The following is an 18,618-nucleotide window of genomic DNA, read 5'->3' as shown; positions in this document are numbered from 1 at the left end:
CTCCAATTGGTACAACTGGTGCAGAGGGAAGGAGGATTCTTCATGGGACTTCAGTGCCCTGCATTTCAGAAGCATCACTCAGTCCAGGGAGAAAAATGATCCAACTGGAGAAGCTATACAGGAAAGCCCTAGGCAATGCTGAAAGCAAAGAAAATGTTTTTATTCCTCCCACAATGAACCCAGGGAGAGGATGCCTGTTCCTCACAGCCATGAAGAAACAGCTATGTCCATTGGAATCCAGCCAGGGATATGTGCCATCAGTGGAGCATGTTTCAAATGAATCACAACTTTATCACAAGGATCATGATCCCATGGAGTTATGTGTCCACTTTTAACCATTTCCTAACATGGTCTTCCTCTACTGTGGTAGTATTTCACTCCTCCAGCGGGCAGCCCAAGTCCCACCACAGAGAGACTCCAAGTCAAAGCTTCCCCCACCACCACCCACTCCTTAAGATTAATAAATTTGCACTCAAAATTATTAAAATACATTGGGTTAAATTTAATGCATTCAGACCTGGACCAGATAACCTCAAGCAACTAATCAAGCAACCTGCAGTATCACAGAACTCATCAGGGCTATTGCCAGATGCTGAGAAGAGCTTATGATGGGGTTACCTGGGATTATCCCATCAGAGTTCCTAGGAAAATGAGATACACTGACCAACTCTCAATTGGATTAAACTGCTGTGGAGAGGTCTGTTTTTCAAACTGCATTCCAAAAAAAAGAAAAAGAAAGAAAAAAGCCACCAAAAAACGCACCCTCCCATACTTCTCAAAACCAAGAACAGAGCAAGAACACTTGCTCCCCCTGCCCCTCTTCAACATAATCAGAGGTATGGTCTGAAAGATATTAAAGAATATTAAAATAGGTCCCACAGAAGAACTGTTTCATGTGGATGATACCCTGGTCTTACTCTCCAGTCCTCAAAGGTCAATATGCAAATTTTGGGCACTCACCCAGATATGTGAATTTACTGGAACAAATCCCAGGCATTAAGATTAATTGAGCGCTCATAAATCAGGACTTGCTTATTCACTGCAGTTTCTAATGACAGTTACAGGTATTAAAACATCTAGGAATTCTAATCCCCAGAGATTACAGGCAATAGTTAAACTTGGACAAACCAGCCACAAATCACTAATGACTTGGGAAGTGGAAAGTGCACAGACACTCCCTAAACCATTGGACAAAAACAAAAAAATTGCACCTACCACACAAGTAAGTGGTTACATTCCAGAGAACCCCAGACCTAACATTCCACCATTATTTTTGGAATGCCAGGTTTTTTGTTTAACTTTTAAATGGGAAATGGGCACACAATTACTTTAAGAGAGAGAGAAAAGCTTAATAAAGTAGCAACACACTACCATAGTAAATTAAGCCACATAGCAGAAGCTAATTTTGCAGACAAAATCCAGTGACTGAGAAAGGTGTTTTCCTACCTTCTACATAGAGCTCTCTGCACAGGATTCAGTACAGAAAGAATCCAAATTCTACCTCATACACATAGAAAGGTAGATAAGGGCCTGATGTCACATATTGAAATGATTCTGTATCTCCCAGGAGATTCCCCAGTATGGTGAAATCCAGGTGCAAATGAGCAGGAAGAGAGCTAGAGATAATACGATAACAGAAAACCAGCTGGAAGGCAACACACCAAAGACACACAACTGAGAAACCAAAAACACAGAACCATGTGTATTCCTCATATACAAAAACAACTTATCTAATCTGACTACAATACTGACACCTCTCCAATACGTTTACTACATGTACTCAATATAAACCAAAACAAACCCCTTTTCTCTCCTAAGCAACAAAACAACTCAAAATCTAGAGAATACTAATAGAGATAGAAATCTCTGCAGAACTAGACATTTCCTGAGCTAAGCAGCTACTTCATAATGAGAACTTCTCATAACCCTTCAGGAAGGCAACACAAGTCTAATGAAGCAAGAATGGAAAAGAAAACTGGCAAAATACTCAATAGCTAAAGCCAAATGAGCAATAATGAAAAACTAAGAGAAGTCCATACTCAGCCTTTCTACCAATAAAATCCTACCAATAAAATTATTTTTAGAGTGCTCAGAAGTGCCAAAGAATTTTTAGTACTTCTAAGCACTCCCCAGTGATCAGAGGCAAGAGAAAACAAGAGCACATATATTGCTACAAGTTTTTAGGATTACTGCTAAATCTGATACTGATAAAAATCAAAGACAATGAGATCCTTCTAGCTTCACTTGTTCTTTAAGCAAGTAACTTGCACCACTGAATTTGCAGTTAGCAAACACGCACTCATTATACTAAAAGAATGGCTGTCAGAAGCAGCTTTAGGACACGAAATTTTGCTTCACTGGAAATCAAATTCTCATTTTCCCCTACATTCTGCTCTCTTATTTCCATTCCCATCAAACAAAGCAAAAAATATGACAAAAGGTTTTGTAGTGCACTAGAAAATCTGTGTGCAAATGGAAGAAACCTAGGCAATTGACAGAAATCCCCAGAAATGTAAGTGCCACTGAAACAATTTTCCAAAGCTCACTACCTAAAGAATCCTAGAGGAAATGTAAATAATATCAAATGTAAACAAAAAAACTTCTTTTAAGTTCTCCTGCCCCACTCTCTACACTGCAATGCATGCACACACAAACATATACACAGGTATTCTGTTCTCCCTTTTGCTTGGGTTTCCACTTTTTTTTAGTGGCTTGATATATGCCCTAAAATTAATACACGGGACATAGTGTCTAATGTGACCCAAGTTTCTCTAAAAATCCATCTTCTCTTAATTGTAATGTATAGAATTATTGTATGTGTCCTATATAATGACACTTAAATTTTGAGATTTGAAGCATGTAATAAACAAAAACAAAAGCAAACCACCAAAATCTTTTGATATAAGACATTGAACCAGAGCAAGCCAACCACTTGGTGAAGTTTGAGAGTAAACAAACAAAAGGCAATTTAAAAAAAAAAAAAAAAAAAAAAAAAAAAAAAAAAAAAAAGCTTTTTTTCTCTTATTTACCACACCTGTGTTTTTCCACATGTTGTTAAAACTGTAATATATTATACAGTTTGAGAATTCAGGAACGTAAGAATCAAACCTGTTCTCTTTTATTATATGGGAACATCACTGATCCTCCCACTTTCAAGAAGATTCAAGTGTGACATTAACCTAGCCAACAGAAGTTGCACTAAATTGCTTCAAAACCAGCAAAGATTCCTTTCAGCCTGATACATCTTGCTGACCTGGACCTGACAGACAGCAGTAATTTAGAAAAGAGCAAGTATTTATTTGAACATCTTGGGTCTATTTTATAGCCCCCAAAACACGTAATGTTTCATATTATACCACAGAGAAGCTGCTCTGACAGAAGGCTGGTGAATCTGAGACACAGCATTATCCAAAGTGTTAGTAATAACCACCTCTAGTTTTTGCTACACCAGTAGGATGACAGCTTTCCACAGAGGCACAATCAACCTATTTCCTGCATCCACAAAATTTGGCCAAAGATACCTTAATTTTCCTCAGACCTGTTCCACTAATTAATATCTTAAAATAAGAAGTAGAAGGTATCAAAGTTATTGTATTCCTGCTCCAGTTTTAACATACCTTACTGCATACTTCCAAAGATGCACACAATTTTAAAAATCCACATATTAAATATAATCCATATTCACAGGAATTTGCATACGGATTTCTAGTTAAAGTTATTATTAATAAGCACAGTAAGATTACCAGTATGTGCATTACTACTCTGCATGCATTAAAGATGCATCTTTGTCTGCCTTTTTCTTCTGCTTATCTACCCAGTTTACAATGTTAAACTTCTGTGCTATGTAAATGAAAATATTTAATTATGCAAAGCAAAGTGGAAAGGTTTACATTATTATAATTGAGTTAAATTCTTTCTCCTTTAAGCTCAAATACTGAGAACATAGCTGAGCATCTGTTAAGAATTTCAAAGTCTTAAACTGCTGCTTTATAAATTTTAAGAGCTACATGTGAACAATTTGAAGCCTTTTGATGTTAATAAAATTACTGTAATATATTCTGTTTTCATGGTTAAAATTAAGGGAAGTCTGAAAGCTTAATGCAAATCCAAGGTGAGAAGCAAATTCAGAAAGAAGTCGCTTGTTTGCTGCAATTTTTCAAGTCTCATGGTAACCAGAATTTATAATTGCAAACAAATGAACAAACAAATGGCTAGGGAAGCTGAAAGAGAGCTGTCTCAGGAAAACATCACCTGAAGAACAACCTGTTCATAGAAAGGGGTCTCCTTTAGGATTAACAAGAGAAAACCTAACGTTCACAGTTGCATGCACAACAGTAACGAACTCATTAGAAGGTCAGGGTGACATACTGAAGACTGCAGTCACTTCAAAGGGATACTTGTCCTATGTCTTCACCTAACTGTGCTGAGACACTCACCAAACACACTAGCATTTTGAGCTGTCAAGCAGGATGTCAAAGAACTGTATATTTTTATTAACAAAATTTCACTGTCTATTTTATTAACAAATTTTTGAATTTTATTAACAGAAATCATATGTTATTAACAAAATTCATTATTCACCACAAACAATTGGCAGATTGTTCTACTGGGGTACTGAAATACAAGTAGTCCAAAGGAGCTCAAACACACATAATTTGAAAGCAGGCAGCAGAAGAACACTCCTCCTGCCAGCTCCAGCTGCTGCAAAGCTGCCATTTCTCAGACCTGAAACACTGAATTTAGTAGGATACTTTAAAATCTGAAAGAGATAAACCTAATTTATTTTCATGTTCAGACTGTGAGACACTAGAACATGCTGGCTGTTTACTTTCCTAAGCAGAGATATGCCTCTTTTCTCTGATCAACCTCACCATGTTTGCTTGGCCACAAAGCTACAGTGCTCTGCTGCACAGGGAAACAAACCCAGGCTGCAGGAAAGCACATCTGGTCCACTAATTTGGAGCTGCTCTGTAAAGTTTCAGACACTCCCTGCCGCACACTGGAGTGACTGGCCTTGCTTACAACCTTTAGCAAAGGGGGAAGGTTTAAACTTTTTCACATCAATATTTTGGATGCAAAGCTCTTGACCATGCCTGCCTGTGCTGGTCAAGTGAAACTCCACTGGCCTTCAAGATCCAGCACCTTCTCCTCATCCAGGCCTCCTCAGGCAGAGGAAGCAACAGAATCCTCAAACACTTACTCACTTGCTGGTTGCCATTCACCCTGCTGATGGTTTAAACAAAAAAATGTGGGCAGCAGCTTTCGGCTAGAGGTTTGATCAGACTAATTCACTTTGCCCATCCCATACCCTGGAATACCTGTGCCAGCTGAGCAGGATAGGACTCAGTGCAGGCTCACTGCTGTGTTGGCAGCACCACAGCATCACCTCCTCCGAGAGGCTGGGGGATCACTTTGAAATACTGTATTACAGAGTCACACTAACCACTCCACAATCACTACTGAAAATTGCTTTCTACTACAGGCCCAGTAGCTCTAATGCTTCTCTCAGGGCAGAAATGGATGAAACTACTTAGCTAATTACAAGCATGCATACTTAGCTGTGTTAATATCTAATTACTTGGGCTGTGAATATAAGCAGATTTGAGCTTTTTTTACCAATGTTTATGTATGCTTTATTTGGGTAACCAGACACTGGATAGTTGTGGGCTTTTTAAGGTTAAATTTGTATAAAAGTATCCAGGCCCCAACCCCAGCCAGCATTTCTGCTGGGTTTCTCACTTGGCACAGGCTACACCTTATACTGACTGCATAATTTGAAGGCTCTGCCTCACTTGCTTATCCCCCACACAGCCTCCCAAGGAAAAACCTCACACCACTGAAGGCATTAAAATGCATTAAGCTGGATAACTGCAAAATGTCACGAGCCCTTACTGACTCCACAGTTTAAGTGTGGGTTTTAATAGAGGTAATATTTCTTCATTGCTAGCCAGCGCAAGATTTGTTACCTACACAATGACTCAACTATGACATCTTTTATGAGTGATATGTTAAACTAATTAACATTAACCTAGAAGAAGAATCAAGCATAAATTAGAAACCATTTTACTTAAAGATACAGAGAGCTTCTATACTGATAATTTTCCCCAAACAAAAGATGCTGGCCCTTGAAGTATGAGATTTCCTTTTAAAATTACTCAATTATTCAAAATTATTATGCTATCTTTTTTTAATACAATTTGTACTTATTTCAACATAAAATAATAAGGCATGTGCAGCTAGCATAGCAATTCTAAATCAAAGAACTGAAGAGTCAAGACAGAGCAAGAAGCTTACAAAACCTGTAAGAGATATTAAATACTCCATTATGCTTAATGAATTGTTTGTCCCCCTTCAGCCAGTAATGCCTATAGATTTTGGCAGCTCTGCTATACAGCAAGTATGGCCCTACACCCAAATGCAGGCATCAATTGCCAATGGCAATACACTTTAGAGCCTGAATTGCTCATATTTTAACATCTATTTTTACAATAATTATATTAAGAAAAAAAATCACAAAAAAATATATATGTTTTCCAACAGATACACCAATATCCTTCCAGTGAGTGCACCCTGGTTCTCTTTACAGACACATTAAGTGGCTGTAACTCCCTCAGAAGCTACTACTATCAAGTGTCTCTCTGACAAGTGGTTATTACATTACATTCAACCCCCACCTCTCCACAGAGATTCTCCTTTTGTTTTTTCGTGGAAGAAATTGATCTTACTTAAACAGAGCTAGAGATACCCTGTCTGACTTACTGTGTTTTGCAGTGATGGCAGCATATGATCCATAACAAGTTTTTGCCAAGAACTTAATTCAGGCACTGACCTGAAATAACCAGGTTGTCTTCATACCTCTCTTCAGCCTGGGAGCATTCAGAAAAAATGAAGAATAAAGACACCCTGCTCCTCTTACACAAATCATGGACATAAACCACTGCACAGGGTAGAAAACCACATAGGAATGTGTTAGATACAAAATGGCTCCTGGCAGCTCCTGGGGTGTTTGCACAGCTCTGTTCACACTAAGCAGCTAGAAGCTTAAAATATACACTGCTTTAATCCAGCAACCATCACTCAGATACATAATTTCTGATACAGCAGAGCAGCAAACCAGAGAGCTCCCCTCCACTTCATTTGCAGAAACAATCTACAGACTGCATACAGCATGTGTGCAAATCCTTATTTTTAATAATGACATTTTTCAACACCTACAATAGTCTCCTACAAAGTCATCAGACAACCCAACTATTTTTCAAAGGACTGCACCAACAGTGTAAGAAAATAAGATGTATGAGCAACACTCTCAACAAAAGAATGACTTCTTATTCTGCCTCTTTACTGTCTTATTCTCTCTGATCTGTCATATCTTAGCACAGTGCCTTTTGCAACAGAGTTCAGGGGAAAAAACTATTTCAGCTGCAACGTGGAATCCAAGGTCAGCGGCTGATTGATTTCCTTGCATTTGCAAATGCAAAGAAATCCATCTGGGAATGGCTGTGGTCTTCCTTCGCAAACATCCTTTCACTTGTCTCAAACTGAGATCCACTAATACATCTACCCTGTGTGAATTCCACAAGGAGCATTCCATACACAATTTTGATAGCACTCAAAACAATTACTCCTGAAGATGTTTCAAAAAAATTAAAAATAATTACCGCTAACCGTGTCAAGTATTACACTGCACATAATTTAAAGCACTGAATTCACAAAACCCAACATATATAGTGGGAACATACATATTATAAGCTATACGTACATCAAAAATTAAGCCATATTGATTACCAGTTGAAGAAACTAATTTTTTTAAGTGCTTGTCAAAGGTGCATTTCAGCTATGCCTAGTTGCTCTTCAGTGGTGCTTTTCAGAAGGGTGAAAGGGATGAGTGAGCAGTATGCCTGAAAGTGTTTTACAACCGATTACAGTGAATTCTTTCTACTGACACTTTTGCATTATATGTTTTTAAACTATGCACACAGGATGGATATATTTTAACAAACAGACTGTTAACTGGAATAGGAAAATGTTTCATTTGAGTACCCAAAAATCCAAAACAAAGAAAGAAGACAGCATTGAAGACCACCAACAAAAGACAGCATAAAGCAAGGTCTGGGAAAGAACAAGACACTGCTCCCAACAGAGAGGGAAAAAATAATTTTTCTCCTTCATGAAGCTACCTCAGGCACATCTTTGGTTCTGGATTCCATGGTATGCACTTATATATGTTTATATCTGAAATATAAACACGTAATGCATGTGTATACACACATAGGTACTCTGGTGTTTGATTTCTTTTCCAAAAACACCAGCCACCAGTATCATCACTGAAGTCAACAGCAATTATTGTTTGGGTCTATGAAAAATTGACCCAGATTTAGACACAACAGCTCAAATTAGTGGCTAAGCGAGAAAAATATGTGCTCTGGATAACTCAAAGTATGAAAAAATATATATAGATGAAAATATTTCAAGTATTAATTTTAAGCTACTACACACAACAATGAATATAAGAAATGTGTTAATTATAAGTTTTATTAAATAAGGCATTCAAAATAAACTAGTGTCAAATTAATCTTCCATCTAGATGCATTGTGTGGTCCAAGACCAGTCTCGGTGGACATGAAGCAAAATGTTCATTTGTTCCTTTGGGAAGAGGGAGCTTTTTCACTGCTACCTTTAAAACTTCCTTTTCAGTCCAATTACTAGGTGAACTGCTGTCAGGAACATGCACCAGGCTATAGATCCCTTCCTGCACTGCCCAAGCACTGGAATTCCTGCAGGGGATGCATATCAAACCCTGCCATGATCTCAGACACGATTTCAACTGCATGCAAAAGGAAAGCCACTGTATGCATAGATGTGCCTGTAAAGCCAAATAATGCATAGAATTAAGGCTATGAAAATAATGTATACAAATCCTGAAGCTGAGACGCAACTGTATGATAAAGAACAAGCTTTGGGGTTTAGAATTATTTCTTCCATTCCTTCTTTTCCAAGTGTAGTATAAATAAATAAATAAATAAATAAATAAATAAATAAATAAATAAATAAATAAATAAATAAATAAACCAGGTGCCAAAAACATAAAGTTGTGAACCTGAACCACCCTTCTTTCCAGTGTCTGATGTTCAGTGAGGAGCCATGCTGATACAAGATTCACAAGTCCAGTCCAGCAGCTTGAATGAATAAAGCTACTGTCTACATGGCATTGTAAAACTTTGAATATGGCAAAATTAATAATGCCATCTTATCTACCTTTTTAACAAAAAGGCAAAGCATCTCTTTAAGGGCAAGAGAGCATCTCTTTCAATGCTTGAAGCCCAAGGCCTTGAAACAACAGCTTCTTTACAAGCACAGCTGAGTTCATGTTCACACACATCTCGGGAGAGCCCAGTGAAAAGCCCCCTGAGCTACCACCAGCTCAGATGAGCTCCAGCACCAGCAGAGCTGAAGCCACATCATACCCATGCCCAGCAGAGAAGCAACAACTGACAGATGAAGTACAGTAGCACAATTACACAAAGTAGCTTACAGGCCTAGTTTAATACCTGGCGTGGCAGCACACCAGCCTGCACCAAAGGCATCGAGTTGCTTAAAAACACCTCAGCGTTCACCGCATAGTCTAGGGTACCTTCCTATGTACTCTGGACCCACCACAAATTTCATTATTTTCAGAGGATAGGCACAGACCAATACTGGTACCGACCAAAAACCAATTTTCAAATTCTGAAAGACAACTAAATGAGCAGCCTCACCTCTGAGATAATCTGAAAACAGCATGTGCAACTCTTGAATCACTTACCTAAATTAATTGTTGCCTCAAACAGTGCAAAGAGAAACAGAAGATAGTAAGTTGTATCTTCAATTAGAAGGTTGCCCTACTTCGGGGAGTAATTAAAGGCAAAATGTGCAAAGCTAAAGTTAACTTTGTTTCCTTTCACAGCATTAAACAGCACAATTTTAGCCCACACCAAAAAGAAGCCAGTACTACTGATGTCTGAGATATTTATAACTTATGCCACAGCTATTTAAAGATTTCACTCCATTTTCTGATTAGAAATGCTCTGATGGCACAGGCATCCTGATGCATAAATTATGACAAACAGCTTCTCATCCATTCCCACAAAATCCACATCTCTTTTTTCTATCCCATCCATCACTAGCGACCAGCCCTTTTTCTCAAAATGTCTCACCACTTCCTTTCCTCACCAATCATCACTGGCTCACAACCAAGTCAGACTCCATCCTTATCAGCCCAGAATACCCACTCCCACTGCCCACTTATTAATTTTATGGGAATCACATGCCTCCTCGTTCCATACCCAGCCACCTCCTATGCCTGCAAGAAATTCTTTGAAAATATTAATGGTTCTACTTCAGCCCTCTCTCTTATGTCTGACAGGGAAGTAATGCTGGCACTCAGAGCAACACCACCCTCATTGCCCCATGTGGGACTTAAGGCTTCAAAAACAATTTACAAACAAGCAAACAAAACAAACAAACAAAAAACACAAAGAGTGGCAGAAAAACTTATACTGGAACATTTGGAACCTTTAAGATGTATCAAAATGCAGTTTATTTCATAGAGTTGCAACATTGTTCTTAAATAGAAGGACTGTAGTTGCCATTTACAAGTATAAAGAAATGAAATCACTTTTCAACTTTTAGCAGTAGTAGACACATCTGGACTAGGTAGGAGCTTTTCCTCTTCTTTCTTCTACAGAGTCAAACAATTTCTTCTCACTAATCTACAATATTCATGGATTTAAATACAAAATCCATATTTGCAGTAGTCTCATAACCTTTCGAGGGAAGTACTGTCCCTGTCCTCAAAGGCCAGAACTAATTTTGCATTAAAATATTCTAAGTCCCCTAGCTTATCCATTTCCCCCTACCAAACCCAAACACATCTATGCTTTTCAAGGAAAGGTCAAGATAGCAAGCACAATATGACCCTACCTCAGTCTTCACAAATAGTTTAGGATAAATTTCATGTTATGACAATGCAAGGGAAAAAAAAAAAAAAAAAAAGAGAGAATAAAAATAGAATCCATTAGTGACTTGGAAAGCTTCTTGCTACATAAAATAAATCCAATCAAGAAACAGAAAACTATTCCAGACACCATATGCTTCTGTCCTGACATTACTGAGAGCACTTCACAGAAAAAGCAAGTCGCATGTTGGAAGCTTTGTTTTCATTATAAGTCTTCATGCAATTATTTCTCAATTGTAACTGTAATATAAGGTGTAGGGGGTGGTGGCTTGTGTAAACCCACACCTAGATTTCAAGTGGAAGCTCTCTCTTTCCAGCCTTGGTTGACTTTCTTGTACTTCTCATAAAAATATGCTCTGACAAGAATAGAAACAAACTATACTCCAATGGTTATATTCCTTCTGTAAGAAGACTGCACCTCAAGTGGCATAATAAAGCGACAAACCAGCAAAAGGAGAAAAATAAAGAAATCATATTTGCAATTATGATTCATGCTATAGCAAGCAATATGATTTCATACATGACATTCAATCAGCCTTGAGAGAAACAAGGAGGGAAAAGAAAAAAGAAAAAAACCAGACAAAATTATCAATAGCATTTTCTGTGGAACCAAAGATACAAAGTCAACTCCATTCTAGTAATGAGCCCTGACCTACAGCTTCCATCTTGCTTTCTCAGTGAAGATTGTGAAGTGACTATTTACCATGCCGGCCTCTCACACTTGCCAATACTCTTTGGACTGCTCAGGAGCCCTTTCAGGGACTAACAATCCTATGTCCAAAAGTTGTTCCCCAAAATTTTACTCAAGAATCAAACTGTGCCTCTAAATCCCGAGGACACTCTGGTGAAGCCTCTAGAGAAGAAGGCTTCTTTGTCCTTCATTGCCAGGAGTGGGGTCTCCCACAGGAGCGGTGAAAGACACCAGGAAAGCCTCCCTTTCTCCATTTTGTATCAGGAACACCCCCCAGCTGGGGTACACATGGATCTACAGGAATTTCTACCTCACTTGGGAATTCTGGAGTTCATGCATCCAGAAAAACACTTCAGCCAAAGGGAAGGAACAGTCAAAGAAATGAAGTCCTTATCATATTTTCCTTCCTATCTTCCTAGATGTTAATGGATTGGAAGTTACTCCACATGCCATCTCCTCTTCCACTTAAAAATCTGCAGTAACAAAACCTGCCCTATTCTCCTCTGCCCATTCTTCACAATGCACAACTCCAATGATGCAACTCACCTGCCCACACACACAACACTGTAAAATTTGCACTCCTTGCAGCCTGTTAAATCTCTTCCACACTCAGGCTGGGTTGGCCTGAAAGACCCTCATGCTTACTCTTACCTAAGTTACACAAATCAAAACTCTTTCTCAAGCAACCTATATATTGAAGACCTCCTTAACTCAGAGCACAGTTCAAAAGAGGAACCACTGTTCAAACTGTACGGATTTGGTTTAATTTGTTTTAGGTGCAAATTCTGCTACCAGATTACACTTCCAGGGTAGTTTTGTGAGGGGGAACTCAGAACTCCCACCTCTCCCCCAAAAACACACTGCCTCAGGCCACCTGCAAGGATTTCAATCACCTTCCAGGACTGTCACAAGTGAACAAGAAACCACCAAATTGCATCCAAAGACAAATCACAGAAACAACCTCTTTCCCACACTTCAGCCTCCCATACCTAAAAACCTCCTCTCATGCAGCAGCCCTTCCCAACCAGCCCCCTCTGAGAGCATCAAGGCTCCTTCCCACCCCAAGTAAGGCAGGTGGTCCCCATCACTCCTCCCAGGGCCCAGGAGCTGCTCCTTCCCCACAGTTCTCAGCCTCCACCCAACCCATGCTGCATCTGGCCCCTTTGCAGGGTCTGCTCCCAGGAGAAAGGTATGGCAGCACTCCAGCCAGAGCCCCAGAAAGCATTTCCCCCATCTCTCTGCAAGCCCCAAAGGGTCTCATCTCCTAGCAGCACAGCACACCTCCCAGCTGGGAGCTACCACACTGAACACATTCTATCTGGCCATGCTTCTCCTCTCTCTGCAGATGTCATCTCCAAATTGGAGAATGATACTTTGCATTTTGTTGGAAAGAGTCCAACAGAATTTGAAGATGGATAAGTTGTAAATCTTAAAGGTTTGTCACCAAGTTATTAATGTTTGAAATGTTCAAAATACAAACAAATGCAAATATATCTAATAATTTGCCTACTATATCCAGAATCTTATGGCAGTTATGAAATTCAATCTACACAAACTCTCAGATTAAGCTAAGGAGTAGTTTCTATATCTTAGTTATAAGTAAAAATTCCTCTTAATTTTCAGTGCTGACAAAAATTAATAGCTTTCATGCAGATAAATTAAGTGCACTTCTGTGTTCAATTTAGTTTTCCTAAAGAGTGGCATGTGCCTGAGGAGAAACTCAACTACAACAAAATCTTCACAGAAACAAAAAGGATTGCAATTTTGATTTTCTTTAAATAGAGGAAAATAATAACTGGGCTTCTTTTCCAAGATGACACTAGAGAGCAGCTCTAAATATTTTCATCCACACAATCCATTTATTACTCTTTATTTTCTCTTTCTACAAAGAGCCCAAGACTTTCCATTTCTGAGACTTCAAATAAAGACTTTCATATGGCTAGCTTCAGTCATGCAAAGCTCAAAAATAGTATAAATGAAGAATATTATTAAGACCATAAATCTAAATGTACATTAATTGCATCCAGTATGCAACAAAAAACTAACCCACAATAATAGAGAAAATTAAGAGTAGGTCTTTATTAAAACACAGCCAGAATCAGGAAATTAGAACTGTATTGCTTCTTGTATCTCTGTTTACAACAGGAAAGGATCACAAGTGATTATTCGTTCAGATTTCTGTTTTGCTCTAAAGTAGGCCAGCCAGCTCAGCAGTTTTCTTAAGACTATGAATACTTGTCTGCCCTACATATGGTTTAGGCTGAAACCAATCAGTTGAGCTGAAACATGCAGCAAAACCGACTATTTTCATGTCATTCATTTTTAGCTATAATGAAGAAATGCATAGAACAGGTATAAAAGGATAAGATTTAAAATACTTTTAAAATTTGCTTTGCCATTAGCACAATTCACTAAGGAGCCCACTGATTTCCTCACTATTGGATTAACACTTCATCTAGATTCAAGAATAATTTGTTATTCATTAATAACTCTTTAACCACTTGTTTTCTCTGCTAGTTTCCAGTTCATTTTTGTACACTGATTATCTCATTTAGTAAGAAAACTGAGTGCTGAACTGCATCCAGTAGACTTTCACATTACTAGGATATTCAGGCTGCAAATACGCTCTGCAAGAAGCCTTACATCAAAACTTTAAAAACATTAAAAACAAAAGAATTCCTTGAATTTTTAACTGATTTTTTTTCTCTTGCTCCTCCACACAAGCCATCCTTAAGATTTTTGTTGCTATTTGGAGGAAGAGAGGTTAAATAATAAAACGTTGTTATCTTGAGTTCAAAATAGAAAATAGTAACTTCTTCAAACAAACTGGGCTATTTAGAAGATCAGAACTGCAGAAAGTGCTTTGCTGAAATTGTTTTTAACTTATTTTTCTTAAAAGTTTGCCACCCTCCTTTTCTAGATCTGCTAAGCACTCATAGACTCTATTACCTTCAAAATATAAGTTAATTATGGGAAAAAATCATATTTGGGGTTTCCTTTTCCATTTAAGATATAAACATTGTCAAACCATTAGTACAACATTTCTATCAGATTAACACCATTCAAAACTCTTGGCAAGTATCAGTAGCAAGGCAAAACCAAAGGAAAAAAAAAGGCTACAAAGCAAGTTTGTTTAAAACAAAGACAATGCACTTAGTAGTTTGATGTATGAGACAGTGTTTTTGCACCAGGGGAGAAGCATACCTTCCATCAGCTGCAGAACCTTGGTGTCAGGCAGTGATATAATCCAAATGGGTCTCAGCAGCATGTTCCACAATATCCACAAGTTTCAGCACAGGGCTCTTCCACTTCTCCCCGGAGACCATTAACCATTACTCTGAATCCAAACAGCTAAGATGTTAAGCAGCTCTATGGTCCAGTTTGAACCATGTTGAGCAGCCCTGCTTATCCCAAGCTGTATTCCACCATTCGAAGAGAAATGCAATATGGTACCCATCACAGACTGATGTCCTGGCAACCATCCCATTTTCCCAACAATCATGCTGTGACCTGTTCAAATATGAGGAAGAATTGTTAGTTCAGCACAGTCTGCCACACTACTTGGGGACTAACATACAATATAAAGTTACATTCTTCCGAATAATTTCAAACACAAATTTCTTCACAGATTTAGACACATCCTAAACTCAAATCCTGGTGATGGCACTTTGCTTTAAAAACATTGTGGGGCTGGAGTGTAACAGAAGAAGGTTTAAGAAAAAGACTTTCATATACCTCTATAGATTGCACAGTCTTACCTTCCAGAAAGCACTGAAGTGTCAGGGGGAAAAAAAAAAAAAAAAAAAAAAAAAAAAAAAAAAAAAAAGTAATATAAAGGCTCTTCAACTGCCCTGGCAGGTATTTAAAAACTAATGAAAACAGTAAGTCAATAAAAAAATCCCAAGCAGCAAAACCAAAACCCATCAACCCTTTTGAGGGAAACATATATGATCTTCTCTGCTTCCTTAGCCCTGTTGCAGTGTCTTCCCACAGCATTTCCACCAGCAGATGTGTCACTTCAGTTGGGACCTGAACTATGAGCACCACTGATGGCATCTGGCCCAGGAAGAAGCCAAAGCAGCTAAACCCATGTCAGTCTACTCTGATAGTCCCTCTGTGCAATTCCCTCAGAGGTGCAAAAGGCAAATTTGACTTGCGTTGGGAAGGGGACTATGAGGAATGGAGAGAAAAATACTCTGCACAGAAGGGAACAATGACGTGAAGAACAGCTTCAAGTCTGCCAAGATGGAGTGGGGGAAAGGGAAAAGAACAAACTTCCACACTAAGGACAATGGAGAGGAACTAGCAGAAGCTTTTACAGACTGGGAGATGCATGTATGTGGGGACAAAGATGAGAAGAAAAGAGAAAGTGAACATTGGTGAACAAGAATTATTGCTAGAAGCTCTGTCTGCGTAACAGGGTAACATGGATGTAGGGCAGTCCACAGAAGAACAGGTTTAGAAGAGAACAAGAAGCAGCTTTATGTTTGCTTCACATCAGGAGAAATGAACAATTCTACACATGGAGGAAAGGAAAGATCCTGGCAAAAGGAGTTTTTCATGAGAAATGCAAGTAAGAATAAAGGTGGAAGAGTAGGTGGGAAGAGATTGAGGAGAACAAAAACAATAAAAAGTGAGAAAGTAGACTTCAGATACTCTGAAATGGGTAGATCTAAAGAAGAGGTGAACAATTGGGAAATTGGGACAAGAAAACAAAAGAAAGTAGAGGACTAGGATGAAAAAAGAGAAAAGTGGACAGTTATTACATAGCACAGATAAAGAGGATGGGGAAATAATAAGATACTAACTTGATCAAGGTAATTAAGAAAAGTACAAAGAGCGCACAAGTAAGTTTTCTGGAGTTGCGATGCTTGCTCTAGAAAGCATGAACCAAAAGGAATGGAACAAAACCCAATGCAACTATTGCGTTTCCGAAGGGACAAAGGGAATTGCACTGAAGCCCAGCCGAGGAAGGGCCAGCCTGGACTGACCCTTTCCACTCTCCCCTTCGCTATGATCAATGCATTCGGAAGAACAAAGTCCTCCCTCTGGTCCGTCCCGCTTCTCCGAAAATTGTCCCTTGGACTCCTGCGCACCGTGGTTCCCTGGGATGGTCCCACAGGAGCAAGGTGCTCCCCTCCGTGGTGTCTGGGGCCCGGGAGCCGTAGTGGCACACGGCGGAGCCCCCACCTTGCCCCTGCTGCGCTGCCCTGCCCGGACCCACGGCCTCCACCAGCCCCCCACTCACTCCCCGGCCAGGGCCGCCAGGACTCCCGACAATCCCAGCAAGTTTTCCCCGTCTTCAGCTTTTCTCTGTCCCAACTCTTAAAAACACAGCCCGATCCAGAAAGCCCTTCGAGTCCACTTCCCTCACCACCACCAAAAAAAATCCGAAAAAAAAGAAAAAAGAAAAAAAAATAAAAAGAAGGAAAAAAAAAAGTTAAACCTCTAAAATAAAACAAAGCAGGCACAAGAAGGAGGCAAGACCTCCCTGAGTAGTGCCCCCCAGCCCGCATTACGGGGGTTCGGGTGGAATTACTTCCTTACCCTCCCCAAAAATACCTGCATGTGCTCCCAAAAGTACAAAGGAAAGGCTGGGCTGGCCCGCAGCCGCCTCCGCTGCGCTCCCGGACCCGGGCGCGGATGGCAGGGCGGAGGGGGGGACGGCGAGGGAGCCGGGAAAGAACAATAAACCCCAAGTCCAAACGTACCTTCTCCTTTCTCTAAACTGTGTAACCAGATTTCCTTAGAAGCCTACGGCGGGATTCTTTGCTTTTAAGCGGCGGGAGAGCTCGAAGAAAGTTGAGTAAATCTCTTCGGATAAAGTTGCCGAAGATGAGTTAACCCGAGAGAGGCGAGGGAGAGATGGAGAGTTCATCCGAGTTTCTCCTTTTGTTCAAGTTGCCCGAGCAGACAAAGAGCCGGCAGCGGCGGCAGGTCCCCCGCGCCCCTGCTCCCCCCGCGGTCCGGGCGCCGCCGGGGTCCCGCACTGCCCTCGGCCCCCGCCTCCTCCCCCCGCCGCAACTTTCCGTCTGCTCCATCCCTCCTCAGCCCCGACCCCGGCTCCGGAGCAAAACTTCCCTCAAACTGAACCTCCCAGAAAAAGAAAACAATTTAATTCAAGGCGGGGGAGTGGGGGGTGGAAAGGGAGAGAACCATCTCTCAAATCATTATTTCCGGTAGATGCACCTCTTTGTTTGGATTCCCCGAATGTCAGTGAGGACAAGCCTCTGGAGATCTGTCTTCGGACAGTTTGATCTGCCGGAATGAGACGGGTAAACGCAGGACATAAAGAAAGATAACTTTAAACGAAAGAGAAGGAGGGGGAAAGTAAATAGAAAACAATATAAAACTCCGGAGTTGCGAAACGAACCCTTTTTTCATGGACACGGGAAGTACATAAATAAACAACTGAAGGGGAATTTCGGAAAGCTGTTGGTTCTCCTCCCCCTCCTCTTCGCACTTCTCCAGAGAACGTAACAAAAAAAGCCCCCCGAAACCTCCTGGCCGCGACTCCGTGCTGCCGCCGCCAGCTCCTGGCATCCCTACCTGTTGCGTAAAGCGCAAAGATGGGGCCGACCGCATCCGTCCCAAAGAAACCAAAAGGGAAGGAGGCGACCGCCCGCACCCCGCGGCCTCTCCACCTGCCCTCCGGCAGCCCCCACGGGGACACCCGAGGGACACGGGCGCCGCCGGCAGCCCCGGCGCGTCCCCGCGGGCCGCGCGTCCCCCGCCCTGCGCGTCCCCGGCTCGGCTGGCGGCCGTCGGGGAGCCCCGGTCCCCGCAGAAAGTTCGGCGGGGCGGGGTCGGGGTGCGCCGCGGCCTCGCACCGAGACAAAAGGAGCGCGGAGCAGCGCTGCAACTCACCTTGGAGGGACACCTTCCGCCTCAGCCCTCCTCCTTCCCACCCCCCGGCCCCGTGGCGACGGCGGGG

At 40.7% G+C, this 18,618-nt stretch overlaps 1 long non-coding RNA gene across 3 annotated transcripts in view; it reads right to left on the bottom strand.

Moving 5' to 3' along the window:
• LOC134553686 (uncharacterized) overlaps window positions 1–18,224 on the bottom strand; it is a 257,762-nt gene extending 239,538 nt beyond the window's left edge. For all 3 annotated transcript variants that reach the window (XR_010081137.1, XR_010081136.1, XR_010081138.1), the window contains exon 1: window positions 14,889–18,224. This is a non-coding gene — a long non-coding RNA (uncharacterized LOC134553686). The remainder of the gene's footprint in view (window positions 1–14,888) is intronic.
• Window positions 18,225–18,618: the final 394 nt, after the last annotated feature.

The sequence above is a fragment of the Prinia subflava genome, chromosome 1 (genome assembly GCF_021018805.1).
Source record: "Prinia subflava isolate CZ2003 ecotype Zambia chromosome 1, Cam_Psub_1.2, whole genome shotgun sequence".
Classification (NCBI taxonomy): domain Eukaryota; kingdom Metazoa; phylum Chordata; class Aves; order Passeriformes; family Cisticolidae; genus Prinia; species Prinia subflava.
Note: the sequence above shows the minus strand (reverse complement) of the source record. Positions and strands in the feature narration are given on the sequence as shown.